This window comes from Nycticebus coucang, chromosome 24 (assembly GCF_027406575.1).
Source record: "Nycticebus coucang isolate mNycCou1 chromosome 24, mNycCou1.pri, whole genome shotgun sequence".
NCBI classification, from domain to species: Eukaryota; Metazoa; Chordata; class Mammalia; order Primates; family Lorisidae; genus Nycticebus; species Nycticebus coucang.
Genome location: NC_069803.1, coordinates 12,125,454 through 12,143,539, shown reverse-complemented (window position 1 = coordinate 12,143,539; position 18,086 = coordinate 12,125,454). Strand labels below are relative to the sequence as shown.

Below are 18,086 nucleotides of genomic sequence, written 5' to 3'. Positions count from 1 at the left end.
GAGGCTGAGGCAAGAGAATTGCTTGAGCCCAAGAGTTTTGAGGTTGCTGTGAGCTGTGATGACAAAGTGAGGCTGTCTCAAAATTAAAAAGAGAGATAGGTTCTTTTTCTATGGTCCAGATGAAGAACCATGGCCCCTTTCTATAACCTGGAAATCCTGGACTCAAGCAATTCTCCTGTCTCAAGCCTCCCAAGTAGCTATGTAACACTGCACTGGGCTAATTTTTTGTGAGAGGTTTTCTCCTTATGTTACCCAGGCTGGCCTTGAACTCCGACCTTCAAGCAATTCTCCTACCTCAGCCTCCCAAACTGCTGGGATTATAGTTGTGAGTTGCCACACATAGCTCTTTTTTAAAGTATAGGAAGTACTTAAAACTCACTCAGGCCTTTGAAATATACTTGTTAAAGGCACCAGAGGCCCACATCTTATTTTAAAGATAAGATTTCAAGAACTATTTAAAGAAAATCAAGCTTTAGGTGAAATTTGATGGCCAGGTTGCATTAAGTATAACATGCATTCTGAAGCAGTTGACTAAGTTGAACTACTGGATGCATTTTATGTAGTACTAGTGTATAGGCAGTCCCTGGCTTGCTGGCAAGATAGGTTTTATAGATTTGTTCTTAAGTTGAATTTCTACATAAGTTGGAGCAGGTACATTTACCTATTACCTGTAATAACCTCCGTTCATAAGTGGGAGTCATACATTAGCTGGATGTTTGTAACTCAGGAACTTAATGTAATACCCTTCATTTGTAATGTCTGTTGTACATAACTGAGATGTTTGTAACTCAGGGACTGCTTGTACTCCATTCTCTCTGGGTTATTTCAGAAAATAAGAGAGACCACTTTCACAGTTTAAGTGCTTTCATTTAATAAATAACAGCACCATCAACAAAGATGAGAATACTTGATTTTGCTTTAGGGTTGGAGGACATACAAACAGTTCACTAGGAGGTGTTTGGAGTCATTGAAATGGAAATGAGAATGAGCACAAGTGGGAAGGTGTAATAATACAGCCCTGTTTTGTATAGTTGGGATCCAAGACCTCATCTGCATTGTTTTCTTTAGACAAGTGTAGTATGAAACCAGTGTAAATTCACATATTTATATATGGTTAAGCAGATAGTGTACCTAAAGACAGTTCCTTCTGTAAAGTCCCATAAAGCTCAAGAGAAAACCGCAGGAAATTTTTCATTTTTAACTTTCAAAGAGGTTGAACAGATTGGCGAAAAAGTTTGCTTCTTATTTTATATAATGGATTGGATTAAGATACCTGATCCTTAATATTTTTGAAAATAAAATTTATATACAAGTGTGAGGGATTTGTCTTCTGGGATATCGGGTGTACTGTTCAGGGCATGATAGTTTTTAGTCCATTTTAACATACTCGAAGACAAAAGTGTAATTATCACATGATCACAATCTGGACCTTTCTCCACTTAAGAAATTTTTTTTCCTTGAACTCTCTCCTTACACTTAAATGTATAAAATTTTATTTGCAAAATAATGATGCTGTATTTTATTGTTAATTATAAAAATAGACCATAAATTCAACATTTAAAGAGTTAAAATTATAGATTATCCTGCCAGCCAAGTAATTAGGTTTGGCAACAGCAGCTAAAGACATTTAGAACTAAATGGAAGCCAAGGTGGGAGGGTGGCTTGAGGTCAGGAGTTGAAGACCAGCCTATGCAAAAACAAAGTTAGGTGGGTGTTGTGATGGGCACCTATACTACCAGCTACTTGGGAGGCTGGGGCAGGAGGATTAATTAAGCCCAAGAGTTTGGAGTTGGCTATGAGTTTGTTAGGCTGAGGCCATGGCTCTCTAGTCCTGGTGAGAGAATGAGACGCTATCTTAGAAAAAAGGAAAAAGCCAAATTGGAGTAAACGTGTGTGCCCCAATGCCTAGGATTCCACAAGCTTGTGTGCCAGCCTGTGCTTTAATGAAGGGCTTCTGCTTCTGCTGCTTAAGCAGGGGTCCTAAAACTGCGGCCCACAGGCCACATGAGGCGGTGTGATTGTATTTATTCCCATTTTGTTTTTTTACTTCAAAATAAGATATGTGCAGTGTGCATAGGAATTTGTTCATAGTTGTTTTTTTTTTTTTAAACTATAGTTCAGCCGTCCAGTGGTGTGAGGGACAGTGAACTGGCCCCCTGTTTAAAAAGTTTGAGGACTCCTGCAAGGCTAGCCCAAAAAACTGGTTGGTTGAGGAACTGGATGACATACCATTGTTCTTTCTCAGAGAACTTCCTGTCTTTCCAGGACATACACCTGTTATCTTTCAAAAAATGTTCAGTTATTCCCCACCATACAACCACTTTCATTACAAACTGTGATTCAAGCTGATTTTTAGAAACTTAGAAATTAAATACAAATTTTTTTGAAAAATACTAAGAGGTAAGGAATTTTAACATGGTTTTTAAAATATGCATATATAAAGGCCGTAGTCCCAGCTATGCAGGAGGCTGCGGCAGAGTAATAGAATCACAATCTAGACTTCCAGGCCTTAATGTGTCATGATAGCACCTTCGAATAGCCCTGGCAACTCCAATCCATAGGGCGACAAAGTGAGACTCCATATCTCTAAATATGTATGTGTATACACAAACAAGAGTTTTCCTCATGTTCACTGATTTTTTTTTTTATAACTTTTATTTAACATATCTGGGGGCTTTTCAAATCTTATTTTTGGTGTATTTACTTGTTTTTTTTTTTTTTTGTAGAGACAGAGTCTCACTTTATGGCCCTCGGTAGAGTGCCGTGGCCTCACACAGCTCACAGCAACCTCCAACTCCTGGGCTTAAGCGATTCTCCTGCCTCAGCCTCCCAAGTAGCTGGGACTACAGGCGCCCGCCACAACGCCCGGCTATTTTTTGGTTGCAGTTTGGCCGGGGCCAGGCTTGAACCCGTCACCCTCGGTATATGGGGCCGGCGCCCTACCAACTGAGCCACAGGTGCCGCCCGTATTTACTTGTTTTATTTTATTTTTTTGAGACAGAGTCTCACTATGTTGCCCTTGGTAGAGTGCCATGGTTGTCCACAGCTCACAGCAACCTCCAACTCTTGGGCTTAAGTGATTCTCTTGTCTCAGCCTCCCAAGTAGCTGGGACTTACAGGCATCCTCCAGCCTTGGTGCATGTGGGTGGTGCTGAGCCTTGTTTATTTATTTTTGAGACAAATTCTCACTTTGTTGCCCAAACTACAGTGGCATTATCATAGCTCACTGCAATGTAAATATTTTGTGGATATGGGGTCCCACACTTGCTTAGGCTTGTTTCAAGCCACCTGCCTGCCTCCTTCTACCAAAGTGCTAGGATTATAGGCGTGAGCCACCCGGCAGTATCTGAATATTTATAAATTGAAAGCTGAAGATTATGTTGTTTTGGCTTGGCTCCCGTTAGCATGGTGGTTATGGTGCTGGCTGTATGCACCAAGCCTGGTGGGTTCAAACCCAGCCTGGGCCAGCTAAAAAGCAATGACAACTACAACAAAAAAATAGCTGGTCGCCTATAGTTCCAGCTACTTGGGAAGCTGAGGCAAGAGAATCACTTAAGCCTGAGAGTTGGAGGTTGCCGTGTCTACCCAGGGCAATATAGTGAGATTCTGTCTCAAAAAACAAAAAAAAGATTATGTTGTCTACCCAGAGATGAGGATTTACATTTTGGATAAATAGTTATACAAATATAGATATTGGTATGGATGAGATTTTATATAACAGCTTGTTCTGATACCTGTTTTCATTCTCAGCTCTAGGTCTTATATTTTTGTTACAGTACATCCATAACAGCATTCTACTGTGTAATCAAAGCTCTTCTTTGGAAAAAGACTGTCAGAAATGGTGGTTTCTTAGAGAGTAAATGAGGTAGGAAATCTCTGGCATAAATAGTGATCTATGCAAACTTAGGTTCTTTATTGTCCTGTTCATTCTGCACTGTGTGTGGCCACTAGGATCTTGGCTATCCCAAGATAGGATGGAGAAGTTGTTAAATTAATTAGTGGCTGAAAGTGGAGGGGTGTCTTTCTGTCTTCTAATTAAATATTCCTCAGAAGGTCAAGGAGACCAAGCTGTGCAAGCACTAACAGCTCTGTACAGGAAATTATGGTGAGTTCCTGTTCTAATTTTCTCACTTGAGTTTAGCAAACATTTGAGAGGAGGTGCAAGATTAAAAGGCTGAATAAGGTACAGTTCTGTTCTGTGATGTTTACACTATAATAGAGGAAACAGGCCTGTAAAGGACTACAGTGTGAAGCAGAGCGAGCATGTAGCTGGTGTTGCAGATAATGCTGTGCTCAGGTGATGCTGCCGATTATTATGGAGAGAATAAGAAAAGACCTGGCAATCTTTTAACCTTTTGGCTGAAGATGAGAAAAATCTCAGTGAAGAAGAGAATGTGTAAACACATTCACAGACTTAAGGAGTAGCTAGTGTGAGGATAAACCTGAAAATGTAAGAAGGAGGGGATTACAACAGACAGAGCTAGAGCTCGTGATCCAGTGAAGCTGAAGAGATGTCGGAAGGAGATAGAAAGCAGCAATGCAGGGTGACTCCTGTGGCTCAAAGGAGTAGCGCACCAGCCCCATATGCCAGAGGTGGCGGGTTCAAACCCAGCCCTGGCCAAAAACCGCAAAAAGAAAAAGAAAGCAGCAATGCAACAATATTGTGCAGAATCTAGGAAATCTTTAGATACCAAGCAGAAGATTTTGTTCTGTGAACAGGAGGAAGTGTTTTGGATTTTTACTCCATCACAGCCTGTATCTCATCAAGTCATATTTAGTCATCTTAGAGAAGTATTTATGGAATAACCAAACTCTGATAACTGAAAATGGATGGGGTTTTTTGTTTTTCATTTGTTTGTTCTCCTTAAAACAGTATATGTGTATTTTGTCAGAGATTGTATAGGCCAGAATTCCAGGCTCAGGTTAACTGGGTCCTCTGCTTATGGTCCTCCAAGGCTGAAATGTTGCTAGGTTGGGATTTCATCAGATATTCTTTCATTCCCACACGGTTGTGGTAGAATTCAGGATCCTTGGGGTTGTAGGTAATTGGCTAAAAATATGATTTTTTTTAAGCTGTCATTTAGTTGAACCACCACAACATTCCAAATACAAGTACACACATATATTCTCCCTGCCTTCATGATAACAGTGTAAACCAGTATTACCTGCATCTGGGCGATGGAGCAAAGGGGAGAGTAGGTAGAAGGTTGCTTCTTCCCCTTCACCCTTCCACATGTGCAGAGAAAGATTTTTTTTCCAGGGGCATTGTTTTCCTGCCTTCTGTTAACTCAGAAGCCTGAATTGAGTTGGAAAGAAAAAGCTTCATTAAAAGCTTTCTACTTTCTACCTCATGACTTTAAGGAAGAAGGCAGGGCATGTTTGAATAACAAACACTGTTGGTGTAAACATTACCTGGATAACTTGTAAATCACCTACAGCTTAATCAGAGAGTCAGTGTTTTCAAATATACTGGAGTATACCAGAAATTTATTATTCACATATAATTATTATCAAGATTTTGTTACAACTTACTTTTTTTTAAGTAATTTATTCATATATCTGGAAGAAATTAAACCAATCAGAATAGTATATAAAAGGGATCATTAGCTTTCTAATTTTTGACTTATTTTCATGTTCATTTTATGCTATATAGTTTGTTACTCTATATATTGTTACAAATAGTATTTTAAAAATACGGAACACTTCATGAATTTGCATGTCATCCTTGCACTAATGGCCATGCTCATCTTCTCTGTATCGTTCCACTTTTAGTGTATGTGCTGCCAAAGCAAGCACACAACTTACTTTTTAATCACTTCTTTCTCTGTGTCCTCAGTTTTCTTTGTACAGTTGATTTGTTCATATCTGGTTAGTACGTTGCATTAGTTCTGTCTCTTAAATGTCTTTTAATCCAGAGCAATTTCCCTTCCCCCACTCTTCCTTTTTAAGGACATTGAATTGTTGAAAACCATTATCAGCCTTCCTGAGAAAAGATGCTCTTGATCTGTCTGTTTTCTTCCTTTAGATGTTCTTTTGCATGTTCATGTACCACTCTCTTTACTGTGAGAGAAAGAGAGTAAAAACTTTGATTAGATTTGAAAGGTTTGGTTAAATTCAGCTTTACCTTTTGGGGGCAAGAATACATCCTAGGTCATAGGTGCTGTGTAATTCCTGTGGCACCCTTTTATGAAGTAACCTGTGTTTGATGCTAAGAAGATCTGTGGATTCAAAAGGTAATGAACTAATACCTCCATTGTATGGTGTCTATCAACTTCATTTTAATGGCTTAATCCATTGATCTTTCCTCAGTAGTTCATTAGAGGTTGAAGATGGTGGGTTTTTTTTTTTTTACTCTTCATTCATTTTAGATAAAGAACAATTTAAATGCTTGCTTCTTTCCATTTTATTGTGAGTTTTCAGCATAAAGAGATTAGTGATTGATTATCTCCATTGGTGATCACTGTTCTATAAGGGTTTTTGTTTTGTGTTCTGTTGTTTCCCTTTACCTGTTTTTGAGTATCATGATGATTCATGTGTTTCTGTCATTATTCTTTCTGATTTCCAAGAGCCGGGAAGGGACACCTTTCTGATGGAAAGAAAAGCTGGGACTGATAGAGTGGGCAGAGTTTGGGAATGTCTGACATTCATGGTAGTGGTGGTTTAGGACTGCAGTGTGCTTCACTGGGTGCCCAGTATGACCTGTTTTCATATAGAGTAATGTAATGTATTTCTTGTCCATAGAAAAGGCCACTTCTACAGCTGTACTGAGGATAAGGTTTTTAGAAAGGAAATAGATTATTATTTTTTAATTATTAAAATTCTTTTTTTTTTTTTTTTGGATTTTGGCCGGGGCTAGGTTTGAACCCGCCACCTCTGGCATATGGGACCGGCGCCCTACTCCTTGAGCCACAGGCGCCGCCCTAATTATTATTATTATTATTTTTTTTTTTTTTGTAGAGACAGAGTCTCACTTTACTGCCCTCGGTAGAGTGCCGTGGCGTCACACGGCTCACAGCAACCTCCAGCTCTTGGGCTTACGTGATTCTCTTGCCTCAGCCTCCAAAGCAGCTGGGACTACAAGCACCCGCCACAACACCCGGCTATTTTTTTGTTGCAGTTTGTCCAGGGCTGGGTTTGAACCTGCCACCCTCGGTATATGGGGCCAGCGCCCTACTCAGTGAGCCACAGGCGCCGCCCCAGTGCCGCCCTAATTATTAAAATTCTTTAATTAGGAAATGCAATAGAACACTGGGATTACTAGTGATTGTACGCTGTTTTTATTATTTTTTTCTTAATTTTAGCTATGTCAGCAGAAGAGTAATGAAACATAGTTCTACTCATCCAATAATTTCCACCAATGAAATTAAACTAAAAGTGGAAAGATGGGATATGTAATAGCCAGAATGTTCATCAAAAAAAGATGAAATTCATCTTGTAAAAAGAACGTCTTACCTGTAAAATAAACATAAAACAGACTGAGCAGTGATATTGACTAGATGCTTTAAAATAAGCACAAAGGGCAGAAAGTTAAATATTTAGATTAGTGTGAAATGTTAGCTTTGTCGTAGTGTGCAATAGTGATGGAGTGTTCCTGGAACATGTCTTCTCTGCTTGTTTTAACACCTGACCTTGGTCCTTGAAATGGAATGTATAGTCAGGAAGACACTCAGTGATATGGGTAGGTTTGTTTGACATTTTCTCTTTGTTTATATAAGTGCTTTAGTTTCTTAATATTATTGAATGTTTAGTGGCTTTCTAGAACCAAGACAGTGTAGATCTGTCATTTTGTCATGATCCATTTGGGTTCATTGAACTTACTTTCTTTTCTTTTTAAAGACAGAGTCGCAAGCTGTCGCCCCGGGTAGAATGCCTTGGTGTCATAGCTCACAGCAGCGTCCAATTCTTGGGCTCAAGCGATCCTCTTGCCTCAGTTTTTCTATTTTTAGTAGAAATAGGGCCTCACTTTTGCTTAGGCTGGTCTTAAACTCATTATCTCAAGCAATCCACCTGTCTTGGCCTTCCAGAGTGCTAGGATTACAGGCGTGAGCCACCTCGCCCAGGTGAGGTTGAACTTCCTTGACATTTTCATATTGTGTCCATCAAGAATAAATTCATCAGCAAATACAGTGCCTGGCACAAAAATGGAAATTTAGTAGGTACTTGGTGCCTCTCACCCTCAGTTGGGGTTATTATCACATATGAAATTATTTCATTTATTTATTTGTTTGAGACAGAGTCTCAAGCTGTTGCCCTGGGTAGAGTCGCTTGAGCCACAGGCACCGAGCCATGAAATTATTTTAGATTCCTCATGTTTTTGTCTTAACGCAACTGGCTTATTTCATTTACTATACACTGTCCCCCGGTTTCATCCATAGAATGATGTTGCAAAAGCCAAGATACCCAGCCACCTTTTTTAAGGCTGAATATCATTCCATTGTATGCATATACCATATTTTCTTGATCCATTTATCTGGATGGACAATTAGGTTGCTTCCAGGTCTTTCCTATTTTGAATTAGTAGCAGAGTGAACCGTAGTGCAGATAGGTATCTCCTCTAGATCGTAATTTCAAATCCTTGTATTTACAAATCTGCTAAGAGGATGGATCTTACGTAAGTGTTCTTAATCACTTAATTACCCCCAAAATAATAATAAAGAGAATTGGGGAGATGTTGGTCAAAAGATACAAAATATCGGTTAGAAAGGAGGGTCTAAGGCCCTGCACAGTGGCTCATGTATGTAATCCTAGCAGTCTAGGAGGCACAGGCCGGTAGATCTCCTGAGCTCAGGAGTTCAAGATCAGGCTTAGCAGGAGCGAGACCTTAATACCCTAGTTTCTCTTTAAAAATAGCTGGGCATTGACTCAGCGCATGTTGCACAGTGGTTACGGCACCAGCCACATGCAACAAGGGTAGTGGGTTTGCACCCAGCCAGGGCCTGCTAAATAACAATAACAAAAAAATTAGCCAGTTGTTGTGGCAGGTGCCTGTAGTCCCAGAGCTGTGATACCACAGCTCTTGATAGAGTGTGACATGGGACTACCGGATCACTTGAGCCCAAGAGTTTGAAGTTGGCTGTGACCTATGACATATGACCCCCTGGGCACTCTATGGAGAATGTGATTACTCTGTCAAAAAAAAAAAAAAATTATTAGGAGTCATTTCAAGAACAGTTTCCTAGAATACAGTGCACATTGCAAGGGAAAAATTCCTTAAACTCTTTACTGTAAAAATAATTCAAACCTTAATGCTTTTTTCTTTTCTTGATTCTTGGGCTCTTTCAAAGTCCTAGGAATTCCATTATACTTTAATATAGACACATTTTGTGATATCATAACTTGTCTCCATTAGCATGTTAATTTCCGGGTAATGGGGGAATAATCTAACAAGCAAGAGGATACACAAGAAAAGAGTCTGTTCACAGGTTGACTATCTTGCTTTCAAGTGTTAACTCTTTTTAATGGTGGTTTCCTAATTTTTTGCTTTTAGTTTTCTGTTATGGAAAATTTCAAACATACACAAAAGTAGAGATTTTTAGCATAGTGTTTTGTTTTTGTGTATTGGAGTCAAGCTCCAAATCTATACTATCTTTGTATTTGGTTGATTTCTTTTGTCTGTTATCATACACTTGTCTATATGTTCCTTTTCATTCTCTCTTTTTTCCCCTTGTAGTTTGAACCCAGATTGTTTGTCCTTTAATTTCCCATAGTGTAAGGGTTGCTGATTGCATCTCTGTAATACTGTTTAGCATGGCTCTGTTTATGTATTTTTTTGGAAAGTAGTAGTTGGGTCTTTTTTTCTTTTCCAATAGTACTGGTAGTGTTCTACTGAGAGCAGGAGGCACATAAACTTTGTCTCTCTTGTGTAATGTTAACAGGTGTTTATGATCTTAACAAGATCTGATTGCCCATTTCTTTTTACATTTATTCACTTATCTTTTGGTTATTTTAAAGCATTTCATGAAATTTAAAAAGAATTTTTTATATTTGCCAAAGAGCACTGTAATAAAGTTTATACCAATTTACATAGCTAACAGTGATATATCAGAGTATCCAAATTTTAATTTTCTTGTTTTATATATGAGATATCTGAGGAGATTCATCGTTTTTGCACAAGGTCACAACTATTCAATCCAATACCTATAACACAAAATATAGAAATTTTCCCTCAATCTCTTCCTCTCCTTTCGCCACAGCCCTGGGTAATCGCCTGTGTTCATGTTGTAGAACTGATAGAAAGCAAGAAAATATGTTCAAGTGAGCGATTATAAGACAGGACCAAACCGATCACATGAGGGGAGTTAAGGTGCAAAAGTGATTTGCAGAACTTTACTTGGTTTCTCTTCTCATTGATTCTCTGATGCTTGTGATGATCTAGCCATGGATGATCATTATTTAGATTCCTTTTATTTTCTTTTTTATTTTTATTTATTTTTGCAGTTTTGGCCGAGGCTGGGTTTGAACCCGCCACCTCCGGCATATGGGGCCGGGGCCCTACCCCCTTGAGCTACAGGCACCGCCCTAGATTCTTTTTATTTTCAAAATACACATTTGACCATATGGGTGGCTTTAAAATTTTAGTTGCAGACTTTGCGAATGAAACTATTTTATAGCACCACCTCCCATGCCCTTTATTTTTTTAAGAGACAGGATCTTACTATGTTGCCTAGGCTGGTCTCAAACTCCTGAGATAAGTGCCCCTCTTGCCTCAACTGGTGGAGGGGTCCCCATGCCCTTTATTAACACTGTCTATAAAAAGTACTAAAACTGCAATAGAGTAGAAACATTCCATGTTTAGTCCACATCATTTCACCTAAACATACCATTTTTCCTAGTAATTTATCATGGATGTATTTCTACAGAAATTCAATCTAGATTGTTTTCATAAACCTTGTCTTTAAATGTTTCTCAAACTTAAGTTCTTTTCCAAAAATAGCATTTTAACTTCTGGCAAATAGTTATTCAAAATTGAGAAAAGTTTTAATGTAGTAATTTTTAGTAGAAGTTAAATTTAGGGATTAGCAGTCTCCTAGTTTAAATCAAAGTAAACTTTTAAAAGTCTAAAATACACTAGCCTCTCCCAAGACCTAGACTCAGATATCAGCAAATGCCAAAAGAGATATACAAACAGGAAACTGTGATTATTTTTTAAAATGTTTTAAATCATAAAATCATTTTTCCACTTGACCTTCTCCTTCCTTCCCTTTCCCCCACAATAAAAAGAATCTACACTAATCCTGTAGAAACTTTAGAAATCTTTCTGTTTTTCTTCCCTGCATCTTCCTATTTAGTTATTTAAAGTGCCACCTGATATGGCAAACAGATGTAAATGATGTTCTTTCAAAGTTCACTGGCTTCCTCTGAAGCCTTTTGAAATTCTGGAGCCATAATACAAACTACCAGATAAAAGTTGTAAGACTTTATACTTAGAGCCTTTTGGCCGGAGACGCCATCTTCCAGTAATTCACCAAAATGACAAACACAAAGGGAAAGAGGAGAGACACCCGATACATGTTCTCTAGGCCTTTTAGAAAACATGGAGTTATTCCTTTGGCCACATATATGCGAATCTACAAGAAAGGTGATATTGTAGACATCAAGGGAATGGGTACTGTTCAAAAAGGCATGCCACACAAATGTTACCATGGCAAAACTGGAAGAGTTTACAATGTTACCCAGCATGCTGTTGGCATTGTTGTAAACAAACAAGTTAAGGGCAAGATCCTCGCGAAGAGGATTAATGTTCGTATTGAGCATATTAAGCACTCTAAGAGCCGAGATAGCTTCCTGAAACGTGTGAAGGAAAATGATCAGAAAAAGAAGGAAGCCAAAGAGAAAGGTACCTGGGTTCAACTGAAGCGCCAGCCTGCTCCACCCAGAGAAGCCCACTTTGTGAGAACTAACGGAAAGGAGCCTGAGCTCCTGGAACCCATTCCCTATGAATTCATGGCATAATAAGCATATAACATAGCACACAGGAGTACTAGTGGACCCATGTTTTTAGGAGCAAGAACCTATTTATTCCCCATGAGCTCATGGCATAATATGTGTACAGCAGGGACACACAAGATAACCAATAGTCCCCGTGTAACAGTGATACAAGGTGCTGGGACCTATTTCCCATGAATTCAAAAGTCAATCAACACTTCGTCACATTAAATGGCAAGGTGCCTCCCTGAGCTGCTGGAACCTCTTCCCCTATGAATTCATGGCATGGTAGATACAAATAATAGCATAAAAATGTTTCTTGTTCATTCACTGCAAGTGTGGGGTTTTTTTTCCCCCAAAAGAAGTATTAAAGCAAATTTTAATGTGTCCTAAAAAAAAAAAAAAGACTTAGAAACATGAAGTGTTTTAAGATGATGCACTGGAACCATGAGAGTTTTTTTTTTTTTTTTCCCCTCCCAGTTTTTATAAGGTATCATGTTACTCCTTTAAATGAATCAGGAATGAGATTTTATCATCAGGAGAATGAAAACCTCTGAGGGGACTATAGGTAGGTAAATTCCAGTGTAGAGATGGGGCACAGACCTAAGGGCAGGTGGGTTGCTTGTGTCAGGAAGCACCCAGATACATCTCCCTCTCTGCTGCTGGTCACAACCCCTCCAAGTGCCCTTCCCAACCATGCCTAGTTACTCTGAGGCTTCTCAGCATTCAGCTTCTTTTTCACATTCTGCCCTGAACACCTATGCAGTGTGTAAAAAACTTCACTCAACTGAGATGTGTTGATTTATTTAAAAGGGTTCAGCTAGATATGGTGGTGCACACTCCTGTAGTCTCAGCTACTTGGGAGACTAAGGCAGGAGGATTGCTTGAACCCAGGAATTTGAGGTTGCTGTGACTTAACAATGCCATGCATTCCAGCTCAGGTAATACAGTGAGACCCTATGTCAATATAAGTATGTATTTAAATCCCAGATTAGTAGCAATTACAATAAGATACCTATTTGATAAAAAGCCATTTTTAATAAATGGGTACTCCTGTGGTGACTTAAGAGCTTCATTACCCCCTGGGTAATAAAAGTTGTAAGGCTTTATACTTAGAAACAGGAAGAAAAGCTTTGTTTTACTTCCTGTTTCTAAGTATAAAGTCTTACAACTTTCATCTGGTTGAAAGTCAGGTGCCGGCCCCATATACCAAGGTTGGAGGGTTCAAACCTGGCCCCGGCCAAACTGCAACAAAAAAATAGCTGGGCGTTGTGGCTGGCAGGCACCTGTAGTCCCAGCTATTCAGGAGGCTGAGGCAGGGGAATTGCCTTAGCCCCAGGAGTTGGAGGTTGCTGTGAGCTGTGTGACACCACTGCGCTCTACCAAGAGCCATAAAGTGAAACTGTCTCTTTAAAAAATAAAAAAGTCTCTCCTCCTCAACACACCTTGGACACCTGTCCTAATTTATGCCTCACTCCTCACCTCTGGCCACTGGTCTCTTCAAAGCTGTACTTCATTAGTGATCAACTTTGAGAGTCCAAAGAGACTTCATCATGTGCTCTGTCTGCCTCCAGGCTTTCGGGTTAGAGTGCCCACTCCCATGCCATAAATTCAACTGCAGATACTTCAAAAGTCCCCTTAACTGTCTCTTCCTTTATAAAACTTGTGTGACTCTCCAACCATGGATGCTCTAGTGTGTTGGTTGCTGCTATAGAACTGTTTTATTATTATTATTATTATTATTACTTATTTATTGTATTGTTGTGGGTTTTTTTTTTTTTTTTTTTTGAGGCAGAGTATCACTATGTCGCCCTTGGTAGAGTGCTGTGGCATCATAGCTCTCAGCAGCATGAAACTCTTGGGCGTAAGTGATTCTCTTGCCTCAGCCTCCCAAGTAGCTAGAACTACAGGCATCCACCACAACACCCGGCTATTTTTTGCTGCAGTGTCATTGTTGTTTAGCTGGCCCTGGCTGCTTTTGAACCCCCCAGCCTGGGTGAATGTGGGCGGTGCCCTAACCACTGAGCCATAGGAGCTGAGACATATTTATTGTTTTAGACAAACCTCTCATACTGTATACAGTTGCCATTTCTCTGTCTCCCTTTATAGTCTCCAAGCTCCTTGAATAGTAAGGGTTGGCTTTGTGTCAGACACATAGTAAGTTTAAATAAATACTTGCTAAATTAATTCCAGCCCTACTTGTGCTCCTAACTGGCCAAAATCTATATGCCCTGGAACTTCAGCCCTCTGATCTGGTTTTACTCCCTGGGCCTCAGGAAACAAAGTCCTTTTTTTCACATGATAGTCCTTTAGAATCTAGATTTCTCCATTCTTTCCCCAGAAAGAATAATTTCTTAGACCTAGGCAGATTTATGGAAGAGCTGTCAGGAGGAGGACAGAAGCGGCCTTCCTCCTGGGGAATGGCAGGCAAAGGTTTTATAGCCCTTGTTCTAAGGAGGGAAGGAAGACAACACAGGCAGCAACCTAGATTTTGACTGCATTTAAGTAGAATACTAGGTAGAAGGCAAATTTTTAAAACTGGAGATAGTTCATTGAGTTCAAAATTTTAAGTGCAGGTTTTTATTTTTATTACCAGTAATTTTGAAGGCTGCTAAGAAACCCTAAAGTTGACCCGAGAAGCACACATAGACTTAGGAAAACCAATTCTGGGTTTAACAGCTGCCCTTTGATTTAGATTAATTACATTCCAGGCAAGAGGAAGAACAGGTTCAAAAGTTTAGTGGCAAGACTGACTTTATTCAGAAAATCATAACAAATTTTTACCCAGCTGGTGGTAAGTTGATGGTGTGTGATGGAGTTGGGAAGAAAGAAGAAAGGAATAAATGGAAATCTTAGTTACAATTAGGAGTTGTTTTTGATTGAGAAGGTGTTGAGAGTTATTAGAGATCTGTAAAAAGTAGAATTACATTATCAGAAGTTACCAGTGGATTTTAAAGGAGATACAGCTTTGTTTTAGGTTATTTCCTCATCTGAAAGAATTAAGAGAGTGATTAAAAACACATCACCAAAGTGCCAGCATGATGATTCAGATAGCGTTCTGGAGCTCCACCCTAAAGAGGATGTACCCTCAAGAAACTCTCTCCACTGCTAGTATTTCCAGCACCATTTGCCCCACTGGACCTGATTCTTATCTAAAGATGTTCTGTTGTAGGAAACAAATACATAGAGGGCAAAAAACAGTATACGCATTTTAAGATGGGAAAAAACTGTATTAGAATGTAATACTCACTTTGTACCGATAACAAAGATGAATACAACTGAGGTTTGAGCACCTCTTCTAATTGGAGGAGTCAAACATGATTTGAGAAGTACAAGTCATGTTTGACTTCTGCAATTACAAGAGATGCAAGATAATTACGGTATATATTGACCATTAGAATCTTATTACAGTTTTTTCCTTTATTAAAATGTATATGCATAGTTTTGGCACCCTCTGTATACATCCTGAGAAAAATAATTCTTCCTGACAAAAACCTTGAGATAATGTAATTATAAGCCCTGAGATGCAGCAGGGTCAGAGCAGTTACCAGATGAAGTGACTCTAGCTGTCAGTGTGAAGTCTCTATACCAGGGGCCTTGCCCCAGTCAGACTGTACAGCCACCCTAAGAAGCCTTTTCTGGATTCTCCCAGCCTCGTTCTGGGAGGTGTGAACCACCAGTTCTCCAGGTCTCTGAACTAACCTTTCCATTCTCATTTCTTTTCATCAGTTCTCCTTAATGGTTCAGAGACAACTCTCCAAACAGTTTCCTTTCCCTCTGAGACATTTGTAAACTACTTTAATGTCACCCACTAACTGGCCCACAGCCATTGGTTACATACACAGCACAATTCTTCTATAATTTACCATCCAGGCCCCACACTGTGTGTGCTGTGGGCTTTATGGTCTGTTTACCAGACTGTTCCTGGCCCCAGCATCCTGTGCTGGGGCCTCCGCACTGTGTGAGAAAAGGAAAGCTGGGAGGAGACCCAGTGTGAGAGGAATGAAAGATGGGAAAGAAGAGAAGCGGAGGAGGGAATGAGGTCAGTGTACCTTTGAGAAGAGATGGAGAATGAGATATGTTGAGAGAGAGAGTGGTCAGCAGTCCCTTTACATCACTTTCATTATGGTTGCTGTATTATTCATAAAGGTGCTTAGGTAGATTTTGTAGTGATGGACTCTTGTTTGTGTAAGATGTTTTATTTTTCAGAGGGTGGTTCTTTTAAGGTGTTCAAACAGCCTTTATAATAGGATATTACCCCCTATATTTTCTATCTCTTGTCTGATGAGCTGTAAGATTTTGTTGGCAAAGGCATTAGAGAATGGTTGTTGCATGGGACATGCATGCTGGGGGAACTCCTGCAGATATATTTGCCTACCGGGCTCTAGATGGAGAGCCAGAACATATCTGTTACCATGCGGCGGGGGACTCATTCCTTCTTACGTAGTCTGAGAACTAGTAAAACCTGGGGTCAGTAGGCAGTGCATGTTTGGACTTTGGACATCTTTAGGAATGAGAAGTTGAAAAATAATAATAGCAGCTGTTTTTCATTCAAGGTATTCTGTTAAGCTCTTTATATTCATTATCTCATTTAATCTTCACAACAGTCTATTGTATAAATACAGTTATGACCCTCACTTCACAAATGAGGAATCAAGCTCAGAGAGTTTTTAAAATGTGCCTGTGGTCAACATTTGGTAAGTCTGTCTGGCCTTGGAACCCAAGGTGGTTTTCTGGTTGGTTGTTTTAGCAGTTCAGCCATTCAGACTATACAGTTCAACACTCTTTGGTGTATTATTAATTTCTTTAAATTGTGGTATATATATCACAAAACTTGTCATTTTTGAGCATATGATTCAGTGACGTTAATTATATTCACAGTGTTTTGCAATCATCACCATTATTTCCAAAACTTTTTCATTACTGCAGATCAAAACTCTAAACCATTTAGCTATAACTTCCCATTTCCTCCTTTTCCTGGTCCCTGTTAGCTTTTGTCTATTCTAGACATTTCATGTAAGAGGAATTAGACTGTATTTGTCCTTTTGTGTCTGGCTTCTTTCGCTTTGTATAATCTTATCACCCTACCGCTACCTGTGTATCAGAACTTCAGCCCTTTCTGTAGCTGAGTAACAACTCATTGTATGGATATACCACATTTTGTTTATTCATTCATCTGTTGCTAGACACTTGATTTGTTTTCAACTTTTTATTGTGCAGAGCCCTGGTTTTAACTAGTATGTGTATTACAACATAAACTGAGAACCACCCCCGATGGAATCTCCTGACTTCACACCTGTGTATCACACTATGTTGCAGAGAACTCCCTGTTGACTGGCATTTTGTAGTATTTACAGGAGCCAGGCAGATCTGGGTTTTGAAATAGAGGCCTGTCACACTTTAGTTGTCTGAGTCAAGTATTTTTTTTGTTTGTTTATTTTTGTTTTAAGAAACATAGACTCAATCTGTCAGCCAGGCTGGAGTGCTCTGGCACAATTATAGGTCATTGCAACCTTGCGCTCATGGGTGCAAGCCTTATTCCGGCTTGAACGCCCCTATTCTACTCAAAGGCCCTGGGTCCCTGGCTTAAGGGAGTGAAGAAACCTCAGAAACTCCTTGGTTCCTGTGTGGATCACCCATCAAAAAAGCTCAGAAGTCATGTCAGAGCCACCTACCTTCCTGTTGACCCTCATACCCTGATTTCTTTGGTTTTGCATCAGGGTGAAACTGGAAAAAGATTCATACTGACAAGGCAACCTTTTAGAGCTGATAGGTAATCTGTTCATCTCAGACCAGTGATCTTCATGAGATAGAATTATTTACTGCCTCAAGTGAAGAAGCTCAGTTGGCCCAAACTCCTCCATTTTCTTTTTTGGTAGTTTTCAGTACTTCTAACCAGGTTAGGATGCCCTGTTCTCTTAAATGAATTCTGCCTGTCATTCAGTTCCCAAGAATGAGTACAATCTTCAGGAATTACAGGGTGGAAAAAGGGGGGATTGTTTCTGTTAGCATTTGCCAAATGTTCGCTGTTTATTTTATCGTAAAGTCAGCAGTATGACTATTAACCTCCTGCATAATTAAATGCTGTGCTTTTGTTATGATTGTTCTTAAACTTGTGGCTAAATTTTTTGGGGTTTTATAAGGTAAAGAATTGTAGAGAA

General features: G+C 39.5%; 1 protein-coding gene and 1 non-coding gene across 9 annotated transcripts in view; one reads left to right on the top strand and one right to left on the bottom strand.

The window, feature by feature from the left end:
• Positions 1–18,086, top strand: part of RBPMS (RNA binding protein, mRNA processing factor) — a 190,141-nt gene that overhangs the window by 129,092 nt on the left and 42,963 nt on the right. The window lies entirely within an intron of this gene.
• Positions 5,689–5,796, bottom strand: LOC128576636 (U6 spliceosomal RNA). Its single transcript, XR_008377467.1, has one exon. It is a non-coding gene; the product is annotated as a U6 spliceosomal RNA (small nuclear RNA).